The following is a 10,969-nucleotide window of genomic DNA, read 5'->3' on the forward strand; positions in this document are numbered from 1 at the left end:
GATGGTCAGAGAAGAGCCCTGGGGGGTCCCGGTGGCTGGCTCAATCCATTTGCCACCTCTGATACCCTAGCCAAGGAGCTAACAGAGAACCCAGCACATCCTCGTGGCTTTCTGGTGCAAGTAGGAACCAGAGCAAGGGACTCAGTGTGGAGCCTGTAGGGGCTCCAACCTGCAGCCCATGCCAGGCCCTCTTCCCAGCAACTCAGAAGTGGACCTGGTTCTCCCTTGGAGTGTGAACAAAATATAATAATTTTTCCCTAGAATTTCCCGAAGGTAATTGAGGGGCCACACACCCCCACCACAGAGGTAGGGTATTTAATGGTCTCTTGATCACTCAAGAGTCCAGGAGATTTGGCATTCAAACAAGATTAGATTATAGCAGCCGGGCGGTGGTGGGAGGCAGAGGCAGGCCTGGTCTACAGTGAGTTCCAGGACAGCCAGGGCTATACAGAGAAACCCTGTCTCGGGGGAAAAAAAAAAGATTATAGCTCTAGATGAGTTTGTAAAGCGTTCTCAAGAGCCTGGCAAATGATAGTCTTCGTATATTTTATAATAGAGTTAGAGTTTAGCAGTTCCTCAGTAGCTTGGAATTACAGTCCTGCCTAAAGAATTAGTCTGACCTCCTGGTGACTTTCAGGCCTGAGGACAGCTGCTTTTCCAGAGCTTGTTGGCTGGTGACCACCTGGATGGAGATCCTTGTGCTCCGGGTTGGGAGGGGCCACAGTCGTGTCTCTCTTGGCTAGCCCAGGCAGGACCACAGTTGCTCTCATCTGGGGGCAAGTGAGGGTACCGTGATTCCGACCCGCTTCTATTCAGGCTAGTTGAAGCCACTAGACTCAACCAAGGCGTACAGTGCTTCACCTCCGCCAGGGCCCTACAGAGCCCTCCTTTGGCCCCCTCCTCCCCTCCCTATGTTATCTCCACGTGGGTCTGCACCATCTGTGGGCCCAACCCTCCGCTCCCCCCGCCCCCTTCCCCCCCCCCCTCCCCGTGTGACCTGCTGCATTCCGGGAAGGAGATGGAAGTGATTCACTCAGGGAACTGTGACTGTCCCTTCCCGGGGAGGGGATGCTCCTGGGAGACCCCAGAGGTCTTTCCCCAGGGGCCGCGCCCACCACCCCACGCGTCCCAGGGTGGCCTGGACCGGATTGAGCAGAGGAAGAGGCAGGTGCGCCACCCGCCCGCTGGGGTCAGCCCTCCACCTGCCGCCACCGCCAGGCGCCCGAGAGCGCTGCGGCTCCCCGCCCTCTGCTCTTTGTTACAGCCCTACTTCCTGTTTGTGGTCGCCGACCCCGGCTTACTTCCCGGGCCGGGAAGCCGCCGAAGGCCGCGAGTTTCTCCGGGACACTCCCACTGGGTCCAGCCTCCAGCCTCCTCCGAGTACCGCCCCTGGCCCGGGAACACAGCCGCTGGAAGCCGGAGCCTGGGGCGGGTGTCGCGGTGGGACGGCAGGGCAGTCACGGGACACTAGAGGGCGCTGCGCGCCTGTCCCTCTGGAGGCTGGACCAATCCAGGAATCCTAAATCAGCTTGTGTCTCTGCCCCACAGAACTCGGTTCTGGTTCTGCACCGCTAATCTCAGGGAATCCAAGAGGAAGGAATCCAAGGTGATGCTTTCCTTCAAATATTGTCCGGATGTTCAGAAAGCAAGGCCCCTTCACCTGCTAAAGCCAACTCTGCCGAATCCCCATCATCTTCTGGTCACCACCTGCAGATGGTCATTTTTGACCTGGGTGGAAGAATGCAGGTCCGAAAGTGTTTGAGCTAGTGGCTAAAACTAAGTCTCCTTCCAGCACCAGCCCTCCTGCCAAGTGTTCTGGGACATCCGTTTCCTCAGCACTCTTTGAATTCCTATATTAAATATAGGCCAGACATTGACAGCAAAACATAGTTGCTTATCTGAAGAGACTAACCAGTCTGGAGAGGCTAACCATTCAGTTATTGACTGATAGATTGATCGACCGACTGACTTATTGAGACAAGGACTTAGATTAGTTGATCCTAAATCAGCCTGGCCTTAAATTCTATGTAATCAGCCTGGCCTTAAATTCTATGTAAGTAGCTAAAGATGACCTTGTTTAGGGACAGGAAAAAGGGGTAAATCAGGTTGAAGCCACTTGGAATAATGAACTACAGTGGTTTTACTTGCAAGCTGCTGTGACTTAAGGATTGTGTCCTACAAAGGACAAAAAAAATGCAGCCTGGGGACTCCAGCCAGAGCTGAGCGCTCGAACCAACGCCATCAGTCAGAAGGAAAGCGGGGTATAGTGTTCACCTTTAACCCCAGCACTTGGGGCAAAGAGTCAATGAGTTCTAGGCCAGCATGGCCTACACAGCAAGTTCCTGGGCAGCCGGGACTACACACACACACACAAAGACAGAGATGGAGAGACTCTGTCTCAAATACTCGCACAACAGCAAGAAAGAGAGACAGAGACAGAATCCTGAGAGGTTTCAAGAGAGGATACTGCCCAGGTGACAAGGCTGCAGTGAAATGCTGTGGATGTTGAACTGTGGTCAAGAGGAAGGTCTTTGATTCGAGAAGCACCTGCAAACAGAGAGGAGCTTTGATCCACAGAGCAACTATGATGGCGTCAGAGTCTTCCCCTGGTCCTAACTGCCTAACTTACCCTCAGTTTCCTGTCTCTATCCTTCCTTATAACAGGTGACCCTAAATGATTTTGGGAGGAGGTAGACCAAAGATCAATGGAGCTACTTCAGGCTGAGGAGGGATGTTGGATACTAACATCAGTTAGGGCTCCCATTAAGAGACTTGTCTAATGGCCCATGGTAGATGTCAGATCCATCTCAGGTTATATGGATGTAATATGCATTCCAATAGAGAATACAACCACATCATAAGATCAAAAGCCAGGCGGTGGTGGCGCACCACCCAGCACTTAGGAGGCAGAGGCAGGTGAATTTCTGAGTTTGAGGCCAGCCTGGTCTACAAAGTGAGTTCCAGGACAGCCAGGGCTACACAGAGAAACCCTGTCTCCAAAAAACCAAAATAAATAAATAAATAATATCAAACACACATATCAAAATCAGTATCATGTATGATAGGTGATAGCAAGGACCAAATCCAGTGCATTCTTTTTTTCTAGAATCTGACCTTGTCAAGAATCTTGAGCCATTAAACAAACTCTTTCAGTGTATCTTGGGTTTTTGATAGTTGTCTAAGTCCATATTATTTACTCAGAAGTAACATTAGTAAGACTGCAAGTCTCACCCGCCTGAGCAGAGAGAAAGTCTAAGGCCTTCGCTTGCTTGCTTGTTTATTTTAATTGTATGTGTATAGGTGTTTTACCTGCATATATGCCTGTGGACTACATATGTGCCTGGCGCCTGCAGATGCCAGAAGACACTGTCAGATCTCTGGAGACTGGAGTCGCAGATGACTCTGAATAGTCAAATGAGTTCTGGGAATCAAACTGGTGTGCTCTGGGGAAGAAGCTAGAGCTATATTAACCACTGAGCCATCTCTCTAGCCCATCTGTGGTGGTTTGAATACTCTTGGCCCAGGGAATGACACTATTTGGAGGTGTGGCCTTGTCAGAAGTGTGTCACTGTGGGTGTGGGCTTTAAGACCATCATCCTAGCTGCCTGGAAGCCAGTCATCTCCTAGCAGCCTTCAGATGAAGATGTAGAACTCTCAGCTCCTCCTACACCACGCCTGCCTGGATGCTGCCATGCTCCCACCTTGATGACAATGGACTGACCCTCTGAACCTGTAAGCCAGCCCCAATTAAATGTTGTCCTTATAAGAGTTGACTTAGCCGGGCAGTGGTGGTGCACGCCTGTAATCCCAGCACTCTGGGAGGCAGAGGCAGGCAGATGTCTGAGTTCGAGGCCAGCCTGGTCTACAGAGTGAATTCCAGGACAGCCAGGGCTATACAGAGAAACCCTGTCTCGAAAAAAACCAAATCCAAAAAAACCAAAAAAAAAAAAAAAAAAAAAGAGTTGACTTGATCATGGTGTTCATTCACAGCAGTACAACCCTAATGAAGACACCTTCCCTTCAGTTTTGAAGGACTACATCAAGCAACAGATGGGCTAAAGTTCTGTTGTTGAGTTTAGGGGCTTGAAGGCCCAAGAAACTGAAGGACTTGGGAGAGTGTGAATACTTAATTGGAATTTAAATATAGTGAAACTAGTAATCGTGAAGAAACTCTTAAGGATATTCCAGCTGTCATGTATGGATCCACAGAAGAACTTGGGGATGTAGTGAATTAATCACATGTAGGGTGTCATCTCACAGTAGAGCGTACTTGTTTTAGAACAGATTCCTAGTTAGGAAAATTTGACCCTTAAAAGGTCTGTGTTTCATGAAATGAAAAAAAAAAAAAAAGCTTGTCTCTTTTAAAGTTAACACTAGTGACAGGGCCTACCTGAATCCTACATGTTGCTGGAAGATATCTCTATCTGAATAACCCAGACGGATGCCAAGAACCCTGTGGGCTAAAATCTGAAAGTCTGCCCTGGGGCTTAATCATCTACACAGAGAGGTTGATCTCAGCTTGAGTGTCTACGGGATTTAGCACAACCAATTCCTAAAAAAAAGCAGCAGGTGTGGTAAAGAGGATAGCCAACGCAGAGCTCACATCTTCAACCATACACATTACACCCAGAGAAACAATGCGAATCTTTAAACTCTCAAATCGTTCCCCTTAATGGCATACTTCTTCTAGCAAGGCCACACAACTTCTAACCCTCCCCAACAGCACCCTCAACTAGGGGTCAAGTATTCCAGTGTGTGAGACAATGGGGGACATTTACCATTTAAACCATCACAACGACTGTCCCTGAATCCCTGGTGGCGAGGGCAGCCAGGTAAGCTGAACAACCTGGCAGGCTGGGTCATCAAAGGCAAAGAGGTATTGGGAATATAGATATAGAAGTATGAAGAAAAGGGCAGCCGGGCGGTGGTGGCACGCGCCTTTAATCTCAGCACTTGGGAGACAGAGACAGGCGGATTTTTGAGTTCGAGGCCAGCCTGGTCTACAGAGTGAGTTCCAGGACAGCCAGGGCTACACAGAGAAACCCTGTCTTGGAAAACAAACAAACAAAAAGAAAAAAAGAAAAGGACATCAGTTAATCCATTTGCAGTTCTTTGGGATCTGGGCCAGGAGAGTAAATGATTACAGCTTCATTTGTAAATCTGAGGTCCTGGACTTGTCTGCATTCTCCATAAGGTTTCTCCCTGAATAGATGTGTTATAGGGACTTTTTTTTTTTTAACTAGCCCTGCTGTTTTAGATAGGGTACGATACAAGAACTGTCCTGCCTCAGGTTTTCTTTAAGATTTGTTATTGTTATCACACCCATGCACAATGATTATTTCCAGCTCAGTCCCTTTCTCTGCAGATTTCCTTTCCCTTTAAAGTTGAATAACCCCCCCAAAAAAGATTTGTTGTTGTTGTTGTTATTATTATTATTATTATTAGTAGTAGTAGTAGTAGAAGTAGTAGTAGTAATAGTAGTACTAGCATTGAGATAGGTTTTCACTATCTAGTTATACTTGGCCTGGAATTGGTTATGTAGACCAGGATGGTCCTGAACTCACAGATTTCACCTGCCTCTGCCTCCCAAGTGCTGAAATTAAAGGTCACCACACCTGGCCTTTTTTTAAAAAGATTTGTTTGTTTGTTTATTATATGTAAGTACACTGTAGCTGTCTTCAGACACACACCAGAAGAGGGCATCTGATCCCATTACAGATGGTTGTGAGTCACCATGTGGTTGCTGGGATTTGAACTCAGCACCCCCGGAAGAGCAGTCAGTGCTCCTAACCGCTGAGCCATCTCTCCAGCCCTGGCCTTACTTTTTTTGAATGATATATATGCATGTCTGGGTGGGCATATGTGTGCCTGAGTTCAAGTACCCACAGAGACCAGATGGCACTGTAACACTGAGAATGGCCTCCATGTGTGAACATTCTGCCCTTCCCAGTGCTCACCAGCTACTTCCTGATGTGGATCCAGATGTGAGCACAGGGTGTGAACACTTGGCTCTTTCTGCCACCATACTCTTGCTCCACTATCACAGACTCCAACCCTCTGAAGTCATGAGGCCAATTAAATGATTTTTTTTTTCTGTGGTTTTGTTTTGTTTTCTGAGACTGAGTTTCTATGTGTAGCCTTGACTGTCCTGGAACTCACTCTGTAGACTAAGCTGGCCTCGAACTCTGAGATCTTCCTGCCTCTGACTCTCAAGTGCTGGGTCTGCACTACCAACAATCTGGCTTAAATGCTTTCTTTTATAAATTGCCTCAGGTGGTGTTTTGGTCATAGCAATAAAAAAAAATTAAAAAAAAAAACAGTGTAACCCCCCCACCCCCTATTGAATCTAAGTATTTAGCCTGATCACATTTCAAAGCCACTCAATTCTTCAGAGCTGAGTCAACAGAGAGATAGCCTGTGACTCTGCCTTGTAAACAATGGAAAGTGGTAAATATTAAAGGAAAATAATTAGTCAACCTTGCATCAGACACTGGTTAAAAAGCTTCAGCCCTCACTGAGCCCACAGGTGAATGCCATTCCTATTATTTCACAGTTCGGGACCTTGATGACTAGAGCCAGCATGGTTAGGGTGGCCCCACTTGTACCTGCTGGAGTGGGACTCAAATCTGAACTCAGAGCCTATGTCTGGGCAGGCTGGCATGCTACTGAAATCAGCAGTTTTATAAGGTAACTTCACCCTTAAGCATGATTAATTTATGCAGTTCTTTATCTCCCAAAACAAACGCTTCTCCTGTCTCAGATAACCAGGCTTCGCAAGCAACCTTTGTTGATCCAAGTGTCTGGAATGGGAAGTGAGTAAAAACAGATCACAAGGAAATGGGAAGTGCCGGCTTTAAGAGAACAATAAGGAAAGGTTAATTTGGGAAGATCCAAAAGAGGAAGCCACCAGGTGCACATCATGTGCAAGACACATGTGACTCTGCAAAGGGAGGTAAAGCTTGGGCCAGCACCCACTGAGCTGGTGCCTGTGTGGGCACGACATCAGCAGCACTCCTGAAGGTACCCGAGAAGGAAAGGTGAGACGTGTGTGCTACCGTGAGTGGTTCACTGTCTGAGAGAGAATGGTGACAAAGAGAAGCAGGGACTGGGACTGGGCAGAGGGGACAACAGGGAGGTGTTGAAGAGCCCCTTAGCCAACTAGTGCTGAGCTTGAGTTCAGTAAATATTACCCTGGCCTTTTCAAGGTAAGAGCCAGTACTTGAGTCTGTTCTTCTATTCCTCTCTCCTTTCTTTCCTCTCCCTCCCTTTCTCCCTCTCTCCCTCTTTCTTCCCTCCTCCTTCCCTCCCTCCTCCCTCCTCCTTTCCTCCCCCCTCTTCCCTCCCTTCTTCCCTCCTCCTTCCCTCCTTCCCCTTCCTCCTCCTTTCCTCCCTCCCCCTCCTCTTCTTCCTCTTTCCTCCTTTCCTCCTTCCCTCCCTCCTTCTCTCTCTTCCTTCCCTCCATCCCTCCCCCTTTCTTCCCCCCTCCTTCCCTTCCTTCACTGCCCTCACTAAGTCTGTGATGGTCTCCTCATGCCATTACTGGATTGACTCCCCTGAGCCTTCAAAGATGAATACATTTTGGAGGAGCTCTCACTCTGATGGAAGGAAGATATCAAGAGAGTCAGTGGGGAAGCCTGGAGCCAGCTGGCCGGCCGGGCAGGCGCTGTGTTAGCCTCAGGAGCTGCACCTACAGCCCCGCCCCTGTGAGTGTATGTCTGACTTTCCTGTGTGTTCATCTGTGAAATTATATTTACCTTCCAACAGAGTGAAGAAGTTTATAATTCTTTTTATTTATTTTGAGACAAAGTCTCACTGTGTAGGCCTGGCTGGCCTAAAGTTCCCTGTGTAGACAAGGCTAGCCTCAAAGTTCCAGAGACCCATCTGCATCTGCCTCCCAGGAGAAATTTATAATTAGAATGAATGCTAGAGTGTTTAGCAAATTGTCTGGCACATGGAAAAATAGCCAGTAAATTATTGTTTCTGGTATGTAAACTGGGGGTTCAGCAGATGGATGAACAGATGTGACCTAAGGGGTTCAGAGCATAGAGTGAGTGTCTACCTCTGACTGGACAACATCAGCTTCTGGATCTTTGGTTGGAAAGGAAGAGTCCTGAAGAAGAACATCATGGAGGTGTTGACCCCAGGGAATTCAGACATGTGCCTTTTCATTTAATTACACAGTATAGTGGAATTTCCATGCTAGTACATATAGGCACGTGGAATTGTTCTCCATGAATTCACAGATTTAATGGGCTGTATCAACATTATGTTAGCACCTATGGTTGGGTGTTTATGTTTTTTTTGTGCATGTGTGTCTGTATGTGTATGTTTGAACTTCTGGGTACTTTGTGGGTTCTTCTTTCTTCTACCCTTCTCTACCCCTTTTCAAACTCCCTAACACTAAGAAGAGAGAAAAAAGGATAGAGGGGAAAGGGGCAACATGAGCCCTGGACCCCTTCCTGCTGATGAGAGACATTGAATTCCCTGGGACAAGTTTGATCTTTGCTATCAAGATATCTAATCTTTTCTTCTCATCTCTTCTGTTCAAACCAAATCCGACCACCAAGCATACCCAGCCCCTTCCACAGGGCTTCCAGCATTTATATATCCTTTGAAAAGTCCCCAGAATTCCAAATGTCACACACTTGAGGAAACTATCTAGAGCTGGCAAAACCATTCCTCTGTTAGAGCAGAAGGCAAATCATGGTCACCTGCTGTGAAGCAGCCCCATAGCCCCACCCCTGCGATTAAAACCAAAACATAGTCCTGACTATCTGTGTTTTTAAAGGAAACCACTACTAAGAGTCTCACTACATGTTTCTGCCATGTGAACTGAGCACAATTTACCTGAACATTTAACTATGTTTTGGATAGTTTTGTATTTCTTCCTTTGGTGTTTACTACTTACTCATCAGAAAAGCACTAAGATTTGAAAGTAAATTTTTTTATTATTTAAAATTTACATTTCAGGGCCAGGTGGTGGTGGCAGCAGTGGTGGCAGCGGCGGTGGCAGCGGCGGTGGCAGCGGCGGTGGCAGCGTTGGCACACGCCTTTAATTCCAGTACTTGGGAGGCAAATGCAGGTGGATTTCTGAGTCCGAGGCCAGCCTGGTCTATAGAGTGAGTTCCAGGACAGCCAGGGCTACACAGAGAAACCCTGTCTCAAAAAACCAAAACAACAACAACAAAATTTACATTTCAGGATGGCGTCCCCACACTTGGGCGGCAGAGGCAGGCAGATCTCTTCAAGTTTGAGGTCAGTGTGGTCTATGTAGGGAGTTCCAGGCCCTCCAGAGCTTCATAGTTAGACTCTGCCTCCAAAAAAAAAAAAAAAAAAAGATTCAGATTGGAGGTGTAGCTCAATTGCTAGCATGCTTGCCTAGAATATACAAAACCCCAGGTTTCATCCCAGAATTGCACAAATCAGAATTGTTGATACACGTCTGCTATTCCAAAGGTGTAGAAGCAGGAAGAGGAAGAGTTCAAGGTCATCTTCGACTACGTAGCAAGTTCATACCAGACTCTGTTCCAACAGACAGAAACAAACAAAAATGACATTTCAGGGATGGTGAGCTGGATCCGTGCGTAAAAGGGCTTGCCACAAAGCTTGATGACCTAAATTTGATCTCTGGGACTCCCAAAAGTTGCCCTGTGACCTTCACACATGCTTGCATGTATTTACCTACGCACATACACACGAGATAAGTAAATATAGTAAAGGACGAGCATCTCATTAAACATTACCACTTCCTAACTGCAACACCCATGACTTCTTTGCTGCAAAAGGACTTCACACAGTAGAGCAGGTTCACTTGGGATTCACTATGGAGTTAAGACTAGCCTCGTACTTGTAGCAAGCCTCCTGCCTCAGCTTCCACAGTGCTGGGGTTCTGGTCCTAAACTACCACACCTGTCTGTTGTTTTTAATTGTTTTGCCACTGCTCATGTGACTGTCCACATCCTGCATTTTTGGTTTACTATGTAGTCATCGGCATTTTTGCTAGAATGTCTTCATAATACATACTGATTTTAAATGAAGTAAAAATAGCCTTGTTGTTTTGAGACTGGATCTCACTATATAGCCCAGGCTGACCTTAAACTCATGATCCTCCTGCCTCAGCTTTCCCATGTGCTGGGATTACAGACGTGACGTGAGCAATTACCCTTGGCAGAAGATCTAAACTTCTTAAAAAAAAAAATCTTATCTTTTCTTTTAAAACTCCCAACCAGAACATAAAAGAACGAAGTACAAATTTCCTGCCATTCTGTCCCAAGGCCACGTAAGGACTCTGAGGTGCTCACTCTGAGTATTGTAAGGAGCTTCTCCAGAGTCCTCCGTGCCAATGAGCATGCGTAGTCTGCTTCTTTTCTGAGAGCTGAGAATGGAACGCAGGCTTCACATAAGCCAAGCAAATACACGACCACTCAATTTCATCTCAGACTTTAAGTTGAAAAATTATATTATTTTACAACCCATTTTTCATGTAATTCTACACCATAGCTAGTGTTTCAGTGCCAGTAAGCACAGCTCTACAGGCTTGTGTCTAACAGCTTCACAGATTTAGTTAGGGGCGCCAACTTTGTGACCATAGACGCCTGTTTTCTCTGTGCGTCTTTGGGCACTTCTGTATCACGCAGAGTGACAGCTTACTCAATGTTTAGTTATTTCTAGGGATTTAAGGATTTCCTCCTTTGCTGCCATAAATAACAAACATTAACATTTCAGGCACATGGCTTTTGTTCATATTTTGAAGAATTCCCTGGAGTGGAAAGAGGGAGTCCCAGGGTTTTTTCTACTGATTCATATTTTCAACGGGGCGTCAGTTTTCCATCTCGCACCTGAGGAGTGAGGGAAGATTCTCAGGGGTTATTTTCTGTAAGACCCAGCAGAAAGGGAGTAGTAAGAGAGACTGGCAGAGAGGAGAGGAGGGAACGGAGAATAAACACGGGCAGTGGTGGCAAGAAGGGAA

This window comes from Apodemus sylvaticus, chromosome 5 (assembly GCF_947179515.1).
Source record: "Apodemus sylvaticus chromosome 5, mApoSyl1.1, whole genome shotgun sequence".
Lineage (NCBI taxonomy): Eukaryota > Metazoa > Chordata > Mammalia > Rodentia > Muridae > Apodemus > Apodemus sylvaticus.